Here is a 20,143-nt window from a genome sequence, read left to right as displayed (position 1 = left end):
CATACTGGATTTTCTTCATTTTATTCACCATCACATATTGGATGGAAGTATACCATCCTTTGTCTTTGGTGACAGATGGAATAGCCGGACATGGATCTTCTATTCCCTAAAAATTCAAAAATCTCTTTGGTATCTGGGCTGGCATTTTCAATCCTCTGATCATAGAGCCACTGTTTAGCTAAAATCATGGCAGATTTATGAGCCTTGGCCACAAGATTATTTTTATTTTTGTTGTCCACCGAGTTGGTTTTTATAAAAGTCTCAAAGGCTTTACGCTTGCCCACCTTTAATTCCTGGATTTCAGCTAATACCAAACTTTAGAGTTATTTGTCCTAACAGACTGGGTTTTTACAGGAGCAACTACATTCATGGCATTAAGCAGCATCTTCTCATAAGCCTCGGCCTGTTCGGCTGCTGAATCTTAATCTTAAGTATCCAAACTATTCATAGTATTTTCCAGATTGGGTTCCAGTAATTCACCAGAAGGAGCCAGTCTGCAGCAGTCTGACCACATCGTTTTGTCCGGAAGGTGCTATTTCTTCTACCTGACACCGCGGAGCGGTGAAGCGGAGCTGTGAGGCTGAGGTGTGAGCCAGTCTGCAGCAGTCTGACCACATCGGTTTGTCCCGAAGGTGCTATTTCTTCTACCTGACACCGCGGAGCGGTGAAGCGGAGCTGTGAAGCTGAGGTGTGAGCCAGTCTGCAGCAGTCTGACCACATCGTTTTGTCCGGAAGGTGCTATTTCTTCTACCTGACACCGCGGAGCGGTGAAGCGGAGCTGTGAGGCTGAGGTGTGAGCCAGTCTGCAGCAGTCTGACCACATCGTTTTGTCCGGAAGGTGCTATTTCTTCTACCTGACACCGCGGAGCGGTGAAGCGGAGCTGTGAGGCTGAGGTGTGAGCCAGTCTGCAGCAGTCTGACCACATCGTTTTGTCCGGAAGGTGCTATTTCTTCTACCTGACACCGCGGAGCGGTGAAGCGGAGCTGTGAGGCTGAGGTGTGAGCCAGTCTGCAGCAGTCTGACCACATCGTTTTGTCCGGAAGGTGCTATTTCTTCTACCTGACACCGCGGAACGGTGAAGCAGAGCTGTGAGGCTGAGGTGTGAGCCAGTCTGCAGCAGTCTGACCACATCGTTTTGTCCGGAAGGTGCTATTTCTTCTACCTGACACCGCGGAGCGGTGAAGCGGAGCTGTGAGGCTGAGGTGTGAGCCAGTCTGCAGCAGTCTGACCGCATCGTTTTGTCCGGAAGGTGCTATTTCTTCTACCTGACACTGCGGAGCGGTGAAGCGGAGCTGTGAGGCTGAGGTGTGAGCCAGTCTGCAGCAGTCTGACCACATCGTTTTGTCCGGAAGGTGCTATTTCTTCTACCTGACACCGCGGAGCGGTGAAGCGGAGCTGTGAGGCTGAGGTGTGAGCCAGTCTGCAGCAGTCTGACCACATCGTTTTGTCTGGAAGGTGCTATTTCTTCTACCTGACACCGCGGAGCGGTGAAGCGGAGCTGTGAGGCTGAGGTGTGAGCCAGTCTGCAGCAGTCCGCTGCAGACGCGGAGTCGCGCCCGAATGGAACCCGAGGTACGTCCCCCCGTTGGTACCCACGACCCGAGGGCTGTCAAACCTACCCCGAAAGATCGACGCCCGGCAAAGACAGCGAAGCCCGGGCGGGGGAAAGATATGAGCCCGGGTAGAAGGAGGAGCAAGTCAGACTCGGCATACAGACCGCCCACGCCCCCGTCAACTTCGGAGCCGCTAGCAACAACTTCAAACAGCAAAACATCCAAACAAACCTCAGACGTTTTGGGCGAAATTATTTTCGACAAAATTGAAGATAACTTACCCGAGCCCCGCGACACATTGGACGGCACACACAGCCCAGCGGATTCGCTGGGGGTTGCGTCACAAGGGCAGGAATGGGCAGAGCCCTGGCCCGTGGACCCTGAGCACCCAGGGGAGGAGCAACGAGAGGAAGGCAGGGTTCAGGTAATTTTGGACCAGCCGAGAAGCGGACCTCCTTCGGGTTCACGCAAAGCGACCATTAGCCACCAAGGATTAGGATCGATCAGCGCTGACCCAATGGACGAAGGGAATGGCTGGGCCTGGTGGCGGGAATCGGAGAGGGGCTCTGAAGCGCCCGAAAATACCCAGCATCTATGTGAGGTGAAAGAGGTGAGAGAAGTAACGCGGAATACAAACCCGGAGAAAGAACGAACAATGAACGCGAGGAAACAGCAGTCTCCTAAGAGACCAGCCATAAACCCAGAAGCCCGGAGGAGCGCAGCTCCCAATTGCGTCATATCAACCGGAGGGTTATGGGAAGGAAAAGAGACAGCAGAAACACTAAAATTAAAAGAAATTACGGTAGTAACTGAACAAAGAGAACTCTCATCACACTCCTCGTCACTTGGAGCCAAATCAAATCCCAGGAGGGAACAAGACAAAATGATCACGAAGAGCATTAACGAAAGGGACAAATATGACCAGACATCAAACACACTTCAAATTGAGGTGATGCTCCACAAAACCAACGGGGAGGCAGAAATCAGTGACCTAGACGAGGAACAGACAAGGTCAAAGAGGTCCAGCCTGTCAAAAGTCCCCGGAGATAAAGGGAAAGGTCCGGACCCGGAGAGTGAGTCAGACCTAGAAGTTGAAGCCACAGACAGTGACGACCAAATAGAGCGAGAACTGGACGACTCCAATAAAGAAACGGACGGAGAACAATTGAAGGCGGGAGCGGGGGTCTCAAAGAAGAAGAGAAACAAAACGACTATTCCATCTATTGTGAGATCCCAAGGAGCAAAGAAGAGAGTAACCATGAGATCTAGAGTTATTCTCATCGACCAGACCAAAGTGGGATTGCAAAGAAAATTACAGAACCTTGAAAAGTATATTGAGAAAAACCACTTGGCAATTAACAAGACAAAGACCAAAATCATGGTAATGGAGAAAGTGATCAACAAAGGATCAGCCAAGTTAAATATATTCCTTGAAAATACCAAACTTGAAACTGTAAAGTCTTTCAAATACCTGGGGATCAACTTGGATAGTTCAAAAACGGATAAGAGCTTACAAAGCCAACTATGGGAGAAAGTCAAACGTCTCACAGCCCAAACTAGAGCGATTGACCACAAGTATGGCAAATTCTCCCTGCTTCCGGCGTTAACTTTCTACAAAGCCAAGGTAGTGCCAACATTAATCTACGGAGCAGAGACCTCGCTATACCTCCAAAGGAATACATGGGCCAAACTGGAAGGATATATGTGGAAAACAGTACTGGGGCTCCCAAAATCCATCTCCATGCCGGCGATCAGGAGAGAACTAGGGCTGCTTTCCTTGGCTTCTATGGTGGACCAAAGTGCGATGCGCCTATATAGAAAAATCATCATGGCCGATGCACCACCCATTGTGGCATCTATATGTGAGGAAATCGAAACTGGGAAGTGCACGGCCTTGAAAAACTGGGCAAAAAGGAGAAGGGACGATCTGGCAAAAATTGAATGTTCAGATAAAGAGCTAAAAGAAAACCCCGATAGAATTAAAAAGAAAATAGAAGATCTGGACTGGATCACGACCATAGAAAATGCCACCGGGAACAAACTGTTAAACCATCTTCCGCCTACCTTCAACAAGGCAAATAAACCATTACAGTACTGCGCCAAGTTCCCCGAAAAAGGATTGAGAATCGTGATTATGAGAGCAAGGCTCAACCTCCTGCCAACCAGAGAGATTATTGCCATTAGAGGAGGCGGAGGGGATAAACATTGTAGACTATGTAAAAAGCACGATTCCACGGAAACACTGAAACACTTGGTGATGGAATGCGTGAACATGAAGGAATCAAGAAATCTGTACCTCCCTGTGCTCGATGACAATTTATGGATATTTCAAACAGACGATCTGTGGAACAGACTGATCTCCGGTGAAAACAACAAGTGGTCGCAAGCCTTTGCTAAACTCATCGATCGGGTGTTCGACCAAATTAGACGGCAAGACCTCAAAGATGGTCCGCCACAGTAGCAGGCTTGTGGCTAGTGGAGGAGTCCTGCTCAAGGTGACCAGGCTGGGTACGGGATGCAAAGCAGCATGACCGCATTTCCATTGCAATTGCTATCAAGGGACACCTGCACTTCATACTACTGTCAAATTTTTGACAAAACTTGGTATTTACCGAGTAAAGTTCAAATAAATAAAAAAAAAAAAAAAAAAAAAAAGAAAGGATACACATATTTCTGGCGGTACTAGTGATCATTTCGGACTTACGTTTCTGGTACTATGAAGCGTGGTCAATGTTGAGAAGGATCAAAGAATGATTGGACCATGGACAAGAAATCAGTTGTAAGTTCATGATGGAAACATTATGGCTAGTGACTCAGTCAAGTGTCCTACCTTTTTGATGGGTTGCATCAGTAACATGATGAACAAAGCCCAAACTCAGTAACTCTTGCCATAACGTCAGAGCCATCAGAAAAAACAAGATTACAGTCCCCCAAAATGACGGCTTTAGATGAGGTTTTAAGAAAAGGCACCAGCCTGTCACATATTGGACAGCAAAAATCTGGCATTGTGGAGGTCGTTTTATATATAAGAATTAAATTAACGGTAGTATTATGATCAAATAGCCATTTAACCCACAGGGTCTCACAGCCCGATGGTCCTGAAACCTTAGCTTCATGTATCTGTAAAGAGGCCTCATATATGAAAGCCACTCCGCCATCCCGACCTGAAATCTGAGCAGATATACATTTCTTATAATCTGGTGGAATAACAAGAGCAAGGGCAGGGTTGGCTGCATCATGCAGCCAGGTTTCTGTCACAGCAAATACATCAATATGCTTATCAACAATATCATCTGCAACCTCTTGTTGCATGTTTGATCTAGCACAAGATAAGTCCTGGATATCCACAGAGATAGCCAGATTAGTATTAATATCGCCTTCACTTGCGACTCCCTCATTTCCTAAATCTAAAAGCAGCATAGTACCCAACATAACATCTGTTGCTGCATTATTATCAACCTCCTTAGAGTCCATGGATAGCTGACCTGGTAGAGAAAAGGGAGCCGAACTGAGCCTAATGTTCAGCACTGGATCAGATGTAAGATTTGCTACTAGCAGGGAAGCAGAATTGCAAACATCCGAACATTGGGATGTCCGTAAGGCAGCCTTTTTGCGCAATATCTGGATCGGCCACAGTTGAAAGTGAACGCAGTGCGAACTTGTCAGTTGAGCACTTCAAAGCCATAGTGCTCTAAAATCTCTGCTAACCTCAGGGATTTAGAAATAAAAGCCATCGCAAAACACAAGAGTACGTCACAATGTTAACAACAAGATCAGGACAATAAAAAAGAATGTATAAACAATCTAATGGAAGCTTATAAGAGCATAACTCCAGCAAGTCAGCCGCAAATCAGTCACAAACTAGCTACAATGCACCAACGCGAACTAGCCTGAACACAGAGTAAATACAGTACTGCTGCTGGGAAATGTAGTTCCACAGTAGTGTTCACAAGCATACTTTTCAAAATCCTAGTAGCATTAAAGCCAAAGAGTGACACAAAAACAGGATGTGCAGATGTTTACATTTAGTTAGGCAATTTAGATGCACAATTTTAGTTAGGCAGTTGAAATCTGCAGTTAAAAATGTATGGTGACAATCATCGCCCTGTTGCCTATCATAGTGCTGCCTATCATAGTTACTCGCAGTTGAAGCTCCCGCACTGTTGCTTTTTTTTAAAAGCCTACACTTTGGTTGAATATTGTCTGCTACTTGACTTAGAGCCTGATTCTGAGCTTGTGATAAAAAGTGTGTGGAAAGCAGACATTCTCCCCTCCAGTTTCCAGCACCATCATTCTGAGGTGGGTGGAAATATTGGAGGGGAGATTTTTCGCTTTCCAGCAGCAAAAGCTGCCAAAATCACACATTGTGGGGGAAAGATGTGCTCTAGTGACAATGCGTGCACTTCTTAATAGACTGACACTTTTCTAGTTAAAGAAAGTTTTCTTCAACTTTTATCAAACTATAAACGTGGTGCTACAGTCTAAGAAATGCATTGGGGAAAAGTGTGCAGTGGAGTTTAAATGTACCGTATTTTTACTCCTTTTTTGTCGTGTTAAACCAGTGCTGCTGGGAGCAGAATCCCCTCCATGTGGCTACCCTGCATTCCCGATGGTTATTAGGGCTGTTATCAAGCCATACATCAGGCACATGCAAAAGCCGGGGCTTTCGTGTTCCTGCACCACATTCCTTCTGCATCAGAACATGGTATATGCAAGTAAAGTAAAGTGTTCCTTAATGGAGGAACACTTTCCTACATTTGCCCACACCTCAGAATCAGCCCCTCCATCACTTATAGATGTAGAGCCACACAATAGTTTGTTGATGATCGAAAATATCTTGACTCACTGAATTGATTTACAAGTTGTACCACTGCAGAGCCCTGAGATGATTCGGTTTGTTCATGGGACTTTTTACATAATATTCTGGGAAGTATTTCTGTGGGCTTTGCAGTTTTATGTAGATTGAAGTCCTGGAAGCTTATCAAGTGCAATTGTTCATTCTGCTCAGGTTACCCATCACCATGATTTATACCTGCTTTGCCCATAGCGTTCTTTATGACTCTGTGGAAGCTGCCTGTCTGCTTAACATCCGCAGGTGCTGCCATTTATAACAGTGTTTATACTTCAGCCCTGTTGGAAGCCATATTCTTGCCCTCAATACTCGTAATAGTGAAGTTCAGGGGAACATTATGTGTCTTGTACAATTGTGGTGACACAAAATTCTTCAGCTAATAGTTCAGCGCTCAGCGCAGTCCTAGAAGGCCCCCTGGTTCCTAGCAATGTACGAATCTGTGTATCAGATGAGCAATCAACAATTGCCTGGCTGTGCTGTAGGACCCAGCACCAGAACATCAAAAGTAACACTGGTTCAGAAACAACTGTAAATTGCATCCCAACACTCTCTGGTGCTATCCAAAAGTCTGTCCGGTTGCATGTAGGCTACATCTTGCTAGATGGGCCCCAATAGTTGCACATCCCGGAAAGGGTACAATGAGTGCTGTAATCAGTCAGGACTGGTTTACCCCGTATTTTCCTTGTTACTGAAAACTATTGCAGTAATTATCTTGTGTGTCTGACCCATAATGTTGGACAAGCTGTAAAGACTTGGCCTTCTGCACACCCACTACCGAAATACCCCTTTCGGAGCATGCAGATAGACCTAGAATAATTTTCTATGTGTCTTAATTTGTATTTCTGATTGGCTGTGTTTGATATGCTTTCCTGGTAGGTGGAAACTTATCCATGTCGAGGTGTTGATTCTTTCAATGTTGCAAACAAATCTCCTCATGCAGATTGTTGCTCGATTCAGTCTTCCTGCAGTTAAAGACAGTGACAGAGGCATGAATTAGACTGGCCAGTTAGAGGTATCTGAACAACTTTAAACATCTCCCAGCATTTCCATTGTGCATGTCAACCCCAATGCAGACGAGAGAGGCTGCTCTAATTGTCATATTGTCTAAAGTGTGGAAAAAGACTTGCCTTAGATGGCCTGTAGCCCTACCATTGGTTTAGGTGCCTATTCAAATTAATTCAAAGAGAGAGCATGAACTGTCACCCATTCAAATCATGAGAATGGTGCCCTTTGCAATGCTACAGCCCCTCCTTTACAAACAAGCAGATTCGATTTCTATTTGGAATGTGATACAATAATGAACTATTTTAAGTCCCTTGAGAAGGCTGTCGGATTTTGAGCTCTCCATTCAATGGTTAATCATGGCCCTCCAGACCTGGAGATCGGGTCTACCTGTTAGTACATCAGAGAATGTGTATGCTGCACCCTCATTGGCAGGGGCCCTCCCCGATCCATCTCACCACTCAGAGTGCCGTCAAATGTGTGGTGACAATCATCACCCTGTTGCCTATATTAGTGCTGCAATAGATCCACTGGCTTCCATCTTGTTTACTCGCAGTCAGAGCAACTACACTGTTTATTTTTTTTAAAGTGTACACTTTAGTGCAGGGCATCTAACATGGGTCCATGACTCCAACAGCCTGAATGTGCAGGTTCCATCGTACACATCAAAGTCGACTATGGCATTTTAGAAGGCTCGCTTGCTTCTGAAGAGATTGCTTCATCAAGATCAAGTAACATGGCCTTGTCAAGAGGAGATGGGAATCCACCTTAGCCAGGGTGGATGGCCTACCACTCTCTTGTGGGAGTATGTTTTTTTGCAGTCCCTGACCTCCAGCCTTGCCTCATGTCTTAAATACTGCCCATTGCCTCTATTTATTTTCAGAGACCAACAGCCCGGAGCAGAAAGTCAACAGAGAAAGCCAAGCAAGAAAATCAGCAGCCTCACCCCACACGTAAAGTGGAACAAAAGAGACCAGGAAAGGCAAGGGAGGAGAAAAGCTACAAATTAACCACAGATCTGTTACACAAGTACACTGCTAATGGAGAGACACCCAATGCAGCCACACCCAGACACAGCGCATAGACTCACGTCACAGGGATGGCATATCCCACTAGGGAGCTCACACAACAAATAACTAAACCACCATGGACACAAAGGGGAAAGGAATCATCTTCCCTCAACAAACTTACCAGTCTAACCCAAAGGAAATTGTCCTTCAACATGAAAATGTACATACCTAAGCTGACAATTTTAGTACACAGCAAGCCCACGTGGTGAAAGGGAGTGGGGCTAATGTCCCTTCTTTTGACTTGTTTTCAGATACACACCCCAAGAACCGAATACAGGGCCAGCTTGTCTGGGGACAGATGTGCTATCCAAGCTGAGGGAGAGGGAATTAAACAGAGGACTCGAGGCAGGAAAGTTGGGGGTTTCAGGTGATGTCATAGGTGGATGAATGGGATGACCGAGGGATCAGCAGAAGGAAGGAGGGACTGCGGGCTTGTAGAGGGAATTTATGGAGTAGATGAAGCATTGACGTAGGAGTGAAAGTGGTTCAGCAGCGTAAATGTCCATGTTTGTCTTCCGATTGATAACTAGGGTAAGGAATGGTTGAGACGGGAATGGTACTGGATGAAAGGAGTTTGTTTGAGTAGTTTGAGTGGAGTAGTAGAGTGGAGATGGAGAGTAGTACATTCGAGGAGGTGAGTAGTAGAGTGGAGGATGGTAGTAGTTCGGTGGAGGAGCAAAGTAGTAGAATGGAGGAGGGGAGTAGTTGTAGAGTGGAAGATGTAGTTGTAATGGAGTGGAGGAGAGAGTAATAACATTAATGGGTAGAGGTGAGGATTAGACTTTGAGACAGGAGAGAGAGAATGTGCAGGAGGAAGAGAGATGAGTAGAGAGAGGAGGAATCAAGAGGTCTGAGTGAGTGTGACACAAAACCCTGAATCCAAAACAGCATAATTGCAAGTAACCATTCCAAATTCCCATTAGTTCACAAAAAACTGACTAGAGTAGGTAAAGCTATGAAGTCTCTTAGGGTGTTTAGACAGCCAGTGTCTTAGTTTACTATTTTTTATCATAAAACAGCTTGTAGACATTGGGGGGTCAATATTTGATAGTACTAACCAGGGAATATGAACGCCTGGGTTAAGGAGGAGGGTTAAATCTAGACGAGAGGGATGGCCCTATGTACCACTATGAAAAATAAAAATCCTTCAACTGTCTCTACTACACCATGTGATTTCTGCACCATCTGTGACACTAGCATGCTGCAAATCAACTTCTTGAAAGCCTGTAAAGACAGAACAAATGTTTGAACTACACATGGTATCCTGTATCAATACCTTTTCCGATTGAAGTGACTTATTAACTAGTTTATCAATATGAGACTTTGTGTTTTCTGATGCTGATATCCAGCTTAACTGTTAGAGCATTTAACACTGCTTCTCATATATCGCAGGACCTAACTTCTCCTCTTGGATAGAAAGTAAACATACTTTACTTCATGTCACATGGAAATATGCCTGCATCCAGATGTGCCCAACTGCTGGGTCTACACCCATCTTCCAAACAGAGACAAAGAGATGTTAGGAAATGTAGAAGGGCATAGACGTAGGGAAAGGAAAAGATATGATTATTGTTAAGGCGTTGAACGAACTTACGGAGCATCTGCTTCAACAGTAGCAATGCTACATTGCCTAGGGAACCGGTCTCCTTGTAGACTTCATAGGAGCTGTTCCAAATAGGAGGAAGGAAGGCAAACAACACTGCATCTGCCTGTGAAGGCATTATGATACAAGACACAGACAACAGATTCAAAGTTCAAGCCAATCTGACTTATTAAAGTAAATGTCAGGATGGTTGAAGACCTAACTTGCCCTATGCCAAGGTGGGATTTCCGTATTTGAACAAAACTAAGGAAAGGATGAGTCAAAGAGACCTATCCTTTCCGATTATATGTGATCTTGCTGACCACAATTAGAGAGTGGTAAATTTAATTGCGGACAAAACGCAGAAGAACACTGATTTATTTTGTGTTATTTTAATTTTAGGGGGTGTCCCCCCAAACCTCATTTTATTCTTTAAACCCTTTAACGCCACCCCATTTTAACCCCTTACCCCCACTACCCTTTATTTATTTAATTAATGTTTGCACTGTTTTTCAGTGTTTTGATCTGCTCTGAAACACTTTGTTTTGTTTTTAATAAAATGACTGACCATCCTTGCCCTCACAACTAAAGCTAAACAACGTGCAGGGATGTCATTAGCTAAAGAAATAGTGGTCAACACAAAGCTCTGAGCTTCTTGCAGCTCTAGCTTCTTCTTCAGCTCCCCTTCCCCAAGTTCAAAACAGTTCCACAAAAGTTAGCTTTCTCCAGTTCAAGGCAATACAGTTCTTCACAATCCTCAAGGTTACCTTCCCCAAGTTGCAAGCAACAAAGTTCAAAAGAAACAGGTCGTGAGGCTCCATCCGCAAAATAGCACTTGCAACTCCTCAAGTCTCAGGGTTCCCTTGTCAAAGACTTTAATGTAACAACCAGTATTTGCTTCTCAAAGTTCAACACACCTCTTGGTCAACCTCACCCTCCTTTTGAATGGTATCACCAGTTCGCCTACAGTGCTTCTCCTTAGTAATATTTCACAATGTCTTTCTTTGGTTTTCACAATTTAGGGCTCACTGTTCTAGGCGCAGTTGCAGACCACACGGTCCACCCATCACAGGTCACGCAATCAGGACCCCAAGGATCATCAGCTCGCACAGGTTCTTCAGTACTTGTCTTGTTCACAGATTTACATACACTTAGTTTCTCTTAGTCTGCATCTTGGCTTTATTGACAGTTTCCCACCTTCTTGGCTTCTCCTGATTTGCCTCTTGGCCTTGACATACCGCGTCACATACCTCTTGCCAGACTTTGGCCTTGCCGCACTGTATCCATTCATAAAAGTTCACTTTATGGTGGTCAGATTCATTTCCCATTTTTCTGTTACACTCTTTCACACTTGCGCTCTTTTTCCATAGGCTGCTTTCACTTTGGCACTTTTTTGTTTTAGCTTTCATTAGTTACTTGCTTTGCCCATAAAGTTGTATTTCCATTTAGTGTTCAGAATGCTTAATTTCAAGGTTTTGTTCAGTTTGGTATTCAATATGCAGAATCCTGCTTGGTTGCTAATTCTCATTCTGTTTGGTACGCAATATGTATAATTGAACTTAGTTTCAAGCTTGTATTCGAGTCAGCATTCAAAATGCACAGTTCAGCGTAAATTCAAGTTTGTATTCGGTTCGATATTCAATATGCATAGTTTAGCTTAATATCAAGTTTGTATTTGGTTCAGTATAACTTTCACTGCATGTGGTCCGCTAGGAGCGCTCCGGCTTGTGAGTGACTTCCTCCGACACCCACTGGTCTTCAGCGTTCCTTACCGGCATTCCTTTCTGCTTCTCCGCAAGCCCTGCTCGCATGTCGTGGGCTGTCTTCGGAAAGCCTGCAATTCCAGTGCTTCTGCACGGATGCGGACACATCCTCTCTCTCCTTACTCGCTCGCAACTCTGGCTGATCGCTTTCCAATCTGGAGGCTCCCAAACATGTGGCAACTGCACGGCCCACTTGCCTTCGGCCCAACAAGCTCTCTGGGATGCCGGCCGACATCCTGGCTGCTTCACAGGTCCCACCCATGGCTGACTCCTCACAACCTGGGTCCCCTGCTGGTCTCCCTGTTGCTCTCTTTGATTGTTGCACTGGTCTCCCTTTATACACCTGTAACCACTTTGCAGGTGTGAATTCCCAATTGGATCTGCTTGACTGTAATTAAAGGGACATGCCTGACCTTGCAAGTACTCTGCAGGCATCTTCTTCGTCCCAGTACTAGATTGGTAAAAGGAAGGTTTAGTGTTCATTACTCTTAGTCGCCTCTTCCTCCTCCCAGTACTGTCAAATGTTGAATGTGGGGAAATGAGGGGAGGGATTCTAAAATAGCCCATAAAGGCCGAGGGGGGTTAGGTTAGTCTTCCATAGGGAAAGGGGAGTATCATGTCTTGCCTGTGGGCACCCCACTCCCAATCCTCAAGGACCCTCCACCCAGGTGATCCTCCCTCGCTTCTCCACCCTCAGGGTCAGGATCCAAAAGTGATGGCCTTTCCCTGACAACCTGAGAAGAGGATTCAGGGGGAGTAGGAGGGAGGATACCCTCAGGTTTCTCACACTTCACTGACAACTAAACCTGTGCTCGGCACTATCAACGCCATGTTGGAAGAAGAACTCCTCAGAGCATGAACACTCCACCAAGCATGCCAGAGGAAATGCCGCCTGAAGCGCAACATGACAGTATGCTCCCTCCCCAGAGGCAGAGATCTCGGCTTACACGGGTGAAGCCGATCAAAAAGACGGACCAGGCGAGGAGCATGAACAGCCGAAGCAGGTTCCCAGGATCAATCAGCCAGGGAATATCCCTTCCTATCCACCAAATACTGAAGACGTCTTCTTGGGACTTTGTCTATAAACAGACTACACAGGAAGAGAGATAGTCGTGAACATGTTTGACCAAATCCGGCCCCAGAAGTGTCTCTGGTCCAATGTACAGGCAATAACGGACATTGGAGAATCATGACACATTTGAGACCCTCCTTTTGTGGGTAGTAGTCAGAATTGGGACTCGTTTGTCATGAAAGTAATATACATCTTCCTGTACAATGGAGTATCGTTTTACAATGTTCTGACATAATGTGTCATGAGGCTGTGTTTCTCTTCTGATTGCCTGCAAGATGTCAGTGACAGTGTTTACAAACAAGGCCTTGGGCACAAGTATTTCGGGTTGAAATCTGGGGAATGATGAATTTGTTTTCCTGCATAATGCATCAACCACAAAAGAAATCTTACCTGGGATTACGGTAAATGTGATATTGTACGGCCCCATAAGTCAATCTTTTTCATCTGTGTTGCATATTAATGTATTTATTTTAACGTGCCAAGGACCCATAGGCATTCAGGCACACATGAAATGAAAAGACATCAACAAGCAAACAGAGACATAAACTGGAGAAACACTTCAGAGCTAAATGCAAATTCATGAACCAGAATCTAAACCGCAAACAGAGATAGTCAGGGACAGGCCATTAAAGTAGCATTATAAAATCCAACAACAACTTATTTAAAAAAGGGAGTCTTAAGCGCCTTCTTAAAGAGAGGAAAGGAACGTATGTCCCTCAGTTCTAGTGGAAGGCTATTCCAAAGATGAGGAGCCATTGAGTAAAATCCCGGTCTACTGGCTCTTTCAAGTTTGACTGAAGGCATGTGGTAAGCTTTTCATCAATAATTCATTATATAGGTCCACTGATGAAATATGTTGTTCATAGTTGATGCCAAGGTATCACCAACTCCTCTGTCGTAATTTTGTTGGGGATTGAAGACCGATTTTTGTTTTACGTGAATTTATTTGAAGCTCTAAGTCCCTCATACATTTAGAAATGGAATTTAGAGCCTGCTGAAGGCCCATATGCATTCGGTCCAGCAATATTGATGTCATATCTGCACGTCTCAGTTTGGGGGTGAAGCATCCTACCTTGATAGAGCTGTTCCTATTTTTGCAATATATGATTAAATAATGTGGGGGCCAAAATGTGCCACTGACGAAGACCTCTATAGGAAGGGAAGGCTTCAGTGAGAGCCCCGTAGAGCCCAAATGGACTTGAATAACTGTATCCATATGTAAGTAACTCAAAATATTAATCAAGGGCATCGGACAGCCCAGGTATTGCAATTTACAGCACTATTTCGTCCTATTCACTCTGTGAAAGGCCTGTGATCTACATACGTCACATAAATAGGTTGTCTCCGTTCTCTTGATTGTTGTTGTATGAATGTGAGAATTAAGTTTTTTAAGGAAATATCTAGACCCTGCAAGAAACCGATCGGTTTTCATCCCATATTTTGTACTTCTCAACCCACTATCTCAGATTCTTTAAAGGTATTGCTGCAAAGATCTTACTTAACGAGTCCAATAATGCAATTGGTCTATAGTTGGAGGACAGGCCCCTATCACTCTTCTGAAAGATAGAGAGCAATATGTTTTTCTAGGACTCAGATGTTTTTTTTTAGCAAGATATAAGTACATAGTTTATGAAGAATCTTAGACCAAACTAGCAGATTATCCTTGAATACCATCATGGGAATCCCGTCCGGCCCAGCAGCTCGTGAAGTATTAGCCTTCTTCAGAACCTGAAGAATATCCTCCATATCAAAGGTGGGGGACCAATTTGTGTCATCCCATACTCTATCCCTCTTGTCTAGTGAGTGTGGACTAGTGTATATCTCTTAAAAATTAGGTTTCCATGACAATTTCCTTATGGGGTTTATGTGAGCATGAGTTTTGGAAAACTCTGTCTTGCTAATAAGCTGCCAAAAGCTTTTTGTCTGCCTACAAGTAAGAACTGTAAGGGTGCAGGAGTAAGGCTCGGACAAAAGTGTGTACTTGTTTTGGTTCTAAACTTGTTTTCATAAATATAAAGGGGTTGGGAAAAGGCCCTTTCTATTCCTAAAACTAAGAGGGTTTCCCTGGCTCCATGAAAACTAGAGAAAACTGTCAGAATGTCCAAATAAAAATATTCCATCACTGTCGTCTCCCAAAACCCTACTTCTGTCCCTAACACTATTAACAAATGCCTAATGTGCAAGGACTCCAATAACTCCAAAGTAAAGTATTAGAGACAGTTCTTGCCACTTAAAAGTCTTAAGTGTAAAAAGAAAAAAACAAATGTACAGCTGTTTAACAGTCAGTGTCTCAGTAACCAGGGTTTGGCTCCTTTCCCCTGGCTTCTAACTGGTAATTCTCAGACCTTCATATGGGTGCGAGTCCCTGACTCACAAAGCTGTATCACAAAATGTTGCTTTGTTCCTTGGGCAAATATATAGTTCCTTCTGGACAATTTCCATTTCCTGTAGGGTCCCAGACCCTCTTATTTGTTACGCATGTGGGTGCAAGTCCCAGACTCGCAGTACGGTAACGCCACAGCTTGGTTTACTCTCCTGTCAAGTATATGTACCCCTTTCCAATATTTCAGTACACTTTAGGGTTCCAGACCCTCTTGTGGTTTCATATGGGTGCAGGTCTCAGACTCGCAATGCGGCAGTAGTACGACTTAGTTTACTCTCCTGCCAAGTACGTATTCTCTTCTTAAATGTCTCAATACTCTTCAGAGCCCAGACCCTCCTGTGCCTTTTGGAACTGGTTCCTTATATGGATGCGGGTCCCAGACTCACAATGCAGCAACAACATGACTTGTTTTATTCTCCTGCCATGAACGTGTGCCCTTCTTAAATGTCTCAATACTCTTCAGAGTACCAGACACTTCTGTTCCTTTCATAATTCTTATATGGGTGTGGGTCTCAGACTCACAATATGTGGTTACAACAGCTTGGTTCACTCTCCTGCCAAGCCTCTGATTCTTTTTCTCTTTCTTTGATTTCTCTTAAGGTCCCAGACCCTCTATTTCTCTGTTTCCCATGGGATTGCATGTCTCAGACTGGTATGCTGATTTCAGGGTGCCCAACCCTTCTCTGGTACTTTCCACTCTTCTGCCCAGGCTTCCCCAGACCTCCAGCCCTTCTTGGTATGCCTTTTCTCTTGGATCCCATCTCTTGTGGAACAGCACTCTCTTGCCAGACCCTGGTAGCTCTTAGGGGCTTGGCTTCGCTGCTTGTTACTTCACTGCCTTCTGCGTCCTTTTCAGAGCGGATCGGCTCTGCGTTGCAGCTCTCTGGTTTGGAGAACGCTCAGGGTCTGCCACAAGTACTTTCTGGTGCTATCACAAAATGTTGCTTTGTTCCTTGGGCAAATATATAGTTCCTTCCCTTCTCTCTGGACCTCCTGCGCCGTACATCTGCCTTCCGTGCATGGCATCACCCCCTTCTTTACTGGGCTTGCAAATGCGGTTCTCTCAGAGGCTCTTCAGCTCCCAGCAGCTCTCCCTCTCTGTTACAGCTGACAGGGATTTAAACTCCTGCACTTCCCTGTTTTACTCCACCAATCACATTTTGCAGAAGACTAGACCATTCACTCGCTTTTCTAGAGTGATCAGTATCCTCCTGTGCTTCTTCTTCTTCACAGTACTGTTATACTCCTTATAGGAAAACCAATAGTGTCCCCTGGGATTTTAGTCAGATCTGAGATGTTTGGTTGTCTGACTGTACAACAAAGAATATTGGCCCTATCTAAAGATAGGAAAAAAGGGTTGGACTTTGGTAAGGAGGGGGTTTGATAGAGAGCCTTCTCTGGGAAGAGTCATCCCAAATCCGATAAGGGGCGTCCTCTCCCATGTGATCCTTCCCCTGTGTAGCTCAGTGGCAATGCGCTCGAAGCAAGACGATTCAGAGCAGCACATGTTCGAATCCCAGGTCTGCGCTTAGAAACCTTTTTTGGTATTAAGTGCATTATAAATAACCAATTATACAATTACAGTAGATCCCTTCATCTTGCCTTGAATTTCTTTCTGCAACAGTCAGACTATGTCATAATTAAAATGTGTGATCATCCTTGGGGACCACAATATTCTTGTGTTTTGGATATTATCTTCAGGTTAGTGTGCGCCTGAGAATTCACCTTTTCATATAAGTGCATCCTTATTCGAAGATAGAGACACACGTGATATCTAACCAGAGAAGAACTCACCTTAGACATTTCACAATCCTCATAAAACTCTTTAGTTTCAAAAATATAATCAATACTAGAGCTACCCCTGCCTCTGTTTGGCAGGTCAGAATATCTTTTACCAATTTGCCATTCACCATATGAAGACTGTGCCTTCATTAGTTCTGCAGTTCTTATCTCCCTTTTTTTGGACTCCATGGTATGAGGACCATCCGTGACTGAGAATGACGAAATACAATCTACGTTAAAGTCTCCCGCTACTAAAAGCTCTCCTGTTGACTTCACATACCATACATCCAAAACATGTGATAGAGCCTGCTTGAACTTAATGGTATTCACTAAATGGGTTGAATTAAATGTTCATGCTTTAAGTGGGCTGGGGAGCCTGTTGTGGGGACATGACAACGGGAGGCAGATGGTCGGAGAAGGAGCTAGAGCTCCACATCAACTGCCTAGGGCTAATGGTGGGGTCCTTCCCTGTGAGATGTTGGGTCCAAGACGGAGAAAATGGTTGCATACTACTGAAAATGGACAACGTCTCCACAGTACGACCAGGATGCTAGCCGAGCTAGTGAAATATTTTTGACACATGTACCAACAGAAGAGGGTCATTGTAACGGCAGAGTATCTCCTAAGTCTGCAGAATAAGGTGGCAGACTGGAACCCAAGATATTTGACATACGCCCGTGATTGGCAGCTGGACAGAACTGTATTTCAGACCCTAATGAGATGGAGGGGTCCATGCAAGATGGATTTGTTTGCATCGAGGATGAACAGTCAGCTTTCTCGGTTTTTCAGCTTGAGGCTAGATCCAGCAGTCGAAGCAACAGATGCTTTTCACCAGGAATGGGGCCCGGAGAGGGAATACGCATTTCTGCTATGATTCCGAGGATGTTAGCTCAAGTAAGGAGACAGCAGGCAATAGTACTGCTGGTGACGCCAGACTGGAGGAGTCAAATGTGGTTTCTCGACTTTCTAGAGAAGTCATTTGACATACCGCTGATACTCCCAGGGTTCAGATCAATAATTCAAAATCTGGCAGGCGAGACCCATCCTCTGATTGAGGAGGGCAGCCTGAGACTGATACAATGGGCGATTTCCGGGGAGCCTGGCAGAGGCCAAGACTTTCGAGAGATGCTGAAAAGTTAATTGAAGAGGCATGGGCACCAGGTACCAGGAAGGCATGCAAATCATCCTGGTCAAAATGGAGTAGCTGGTCTATGGCACAGACATTCATCACATTAGGGAGAATATAAATCAAGTAGTGAATTTCCTGGCAGCTCTGGTGGCCTAGGGCAAGGCATACAGGACAGTGAATACATGCAGATCAGCTATTTCAGCGAGACACCCTAAATAGAAAGCATGCCAGTAGGAGATTATCCATTGGAGTGCAGACTTCTTAGAGGAGTGAGGCTTATGCGGCCTACAAGGCCCAAGTATTCAGAGACATGAGATGTCAATGTTGTGTCAAATGGATGTAATAGTTGGCCGGACAAGGAAGGCGTTATCTGAGAAGCTCACTATGCTGCTCTGCCTTATATACTGATGGTAGAGTATAGGGGTGGACCGGAGATCCTTTACTCCCTCAGGAGTCATGTTTTATGTTCGTAAATGAACTAAGACAGGTATTAAATCCGTCTCATATTCAGCATTCCCAGATCGACCCAAGTTATGCCCGGTGCATTGTCTGTGGGTTAATGAAATGATAACTGTCAGTATTAGACTGGCAGGGTTAACTCAACATTTGATTGCATTGCGGAGGCCATTTACAGCAATATCTCTGGCTACCCTAGCTAGGTGGGTGAGATGAAGTATGCTACGGCAGGCATCGACATTGGAGCCTACAGGTGTAATTCACTTAGAGGAGCAATGGCTTCAAATTCATATAACGTAGGAGCAGGATTGGAGGACATTTTGGAAGCAGCCGACTGGTCGACGGAGTTACCTTTCAAAGACTTCTACTTTCGAACAATAGGGCAAATGTCTACAGTGGTGGTGAGTAAACTTTGAACAAGCATAATCCGAGCCTCTGGTCTTGACATAGAATACTGATTTTCCTTACTAACGTTATAGAATGTCAAGATTCTATTAAAGACACAGAGGTGAAGGACTATCCCATCCTGTTAATCGCTGCCCGAGATATTATGGTTCTTGATGATGTATTTTTATATGGAATACTGTTTATTGTGAAGAATTGGTGCTAGCAATTGACCGCCCTACCATGGCTAGCCTCAGCTTTGTTTTATTTCCGACAGGAACAGACGTGAAGGCAGTGGGATGCCGAGGAAGGCAGAAAAACCTGTTGGTTAAGTTTCAGCGTCTACTGGTTGGGGCGTACGAGCTAAAGTTCAAGGCAGATTAAAAAAAGCAGAAGGACAGTGAAAGGATGTCTAGGTTATGGACTTGAGGAAATGATCACGTTTAATATTTAACTTATTATAAACGCAACTTATTATAAACGGACTACAAAAAATGACGTGTCCAAGGGAAACGTAGTTTTTTTGTATTGGTTTATGTTATTGTTTAATTGTATGCTGCTCGAGTAAAGGAAAGAAAGTACAGCGAATAATCCTTCACGTCTGTGTCTTTAATAGAATCTTGACTTTCTGTAGCGTGAATGATTATGCAGAATCAGTATTTCTCAACAATCTTACTGCTCAGTCCTCCCAGACCACCAAGATTGCACACCGCTCGTGCCCGGCACGCGCTCTGCATCTGCAGTCTGTTTTTAAACTGTTAGTTCAGCAGTCATCTGGGTCCGTAAAGAAACAGCATCTCTCTTCAAAAGGGGGGCGCGTTTCCGCCAAGACTGTGCTCAGCTCGTACTCAGCGCCAATTATGCCGCTGATCCTATGAGGCAGGATGTTTGGGGGACTCTGGAGTATGGACGTGAAGTTAGATGGGATGGTTACTAAACATGTTGGTGTTGAGACTCAAGTATATTTTGGAGGCAGACAAGAAAGACTGCATACATAATCATATGCAAGGGGGCATGGATCCTCAAATCTGAAGGGAATCGTTTCGTGAAATCCTAACAAGGGCAAGGGCAAGTAGGGCTCTTGCTTGTGGCACATTCACCAAGAACATCATTT

The 20,143-nt window shown here is 44.7% G+C and overlaps 1 protein-coding gene across 2 annotated transcripts in view; it reads left to right on the top strand.

Moving 5' to 3' along the window:
- FGGY (FGGY carbohydrate kinase domain containing) overlaps positions 1-20,143 on the top strand; it is a 2,730,916-nt gene that overhangs the window by 2,055,899 nt on the left and 654,874 nt on the right. The gene's annotated exons all lie outside the window — the stretch shown is intronic.

The sequence above is a fragment of the Ambystoma mexicanum genome, chromosome 1q, assembly GCF_040938575.1.
Source record: "Ambystoma mexicanum isolate Mex_15411 chromosome 1q, UKY_AmexF1_1, whole genome shotgun sequence".
NCBI classification, from domain to species: Eukaryota; Metazoa; Chordata; class Amphibia; order Caudata; family Ambystomatidae; genus Ambystoma; species Ambystoma mexicanum.
Note: the sequence above shows the minus strand (reverse complement) of the source record. Positions and strands in the feature narration are given on the sequence as shown.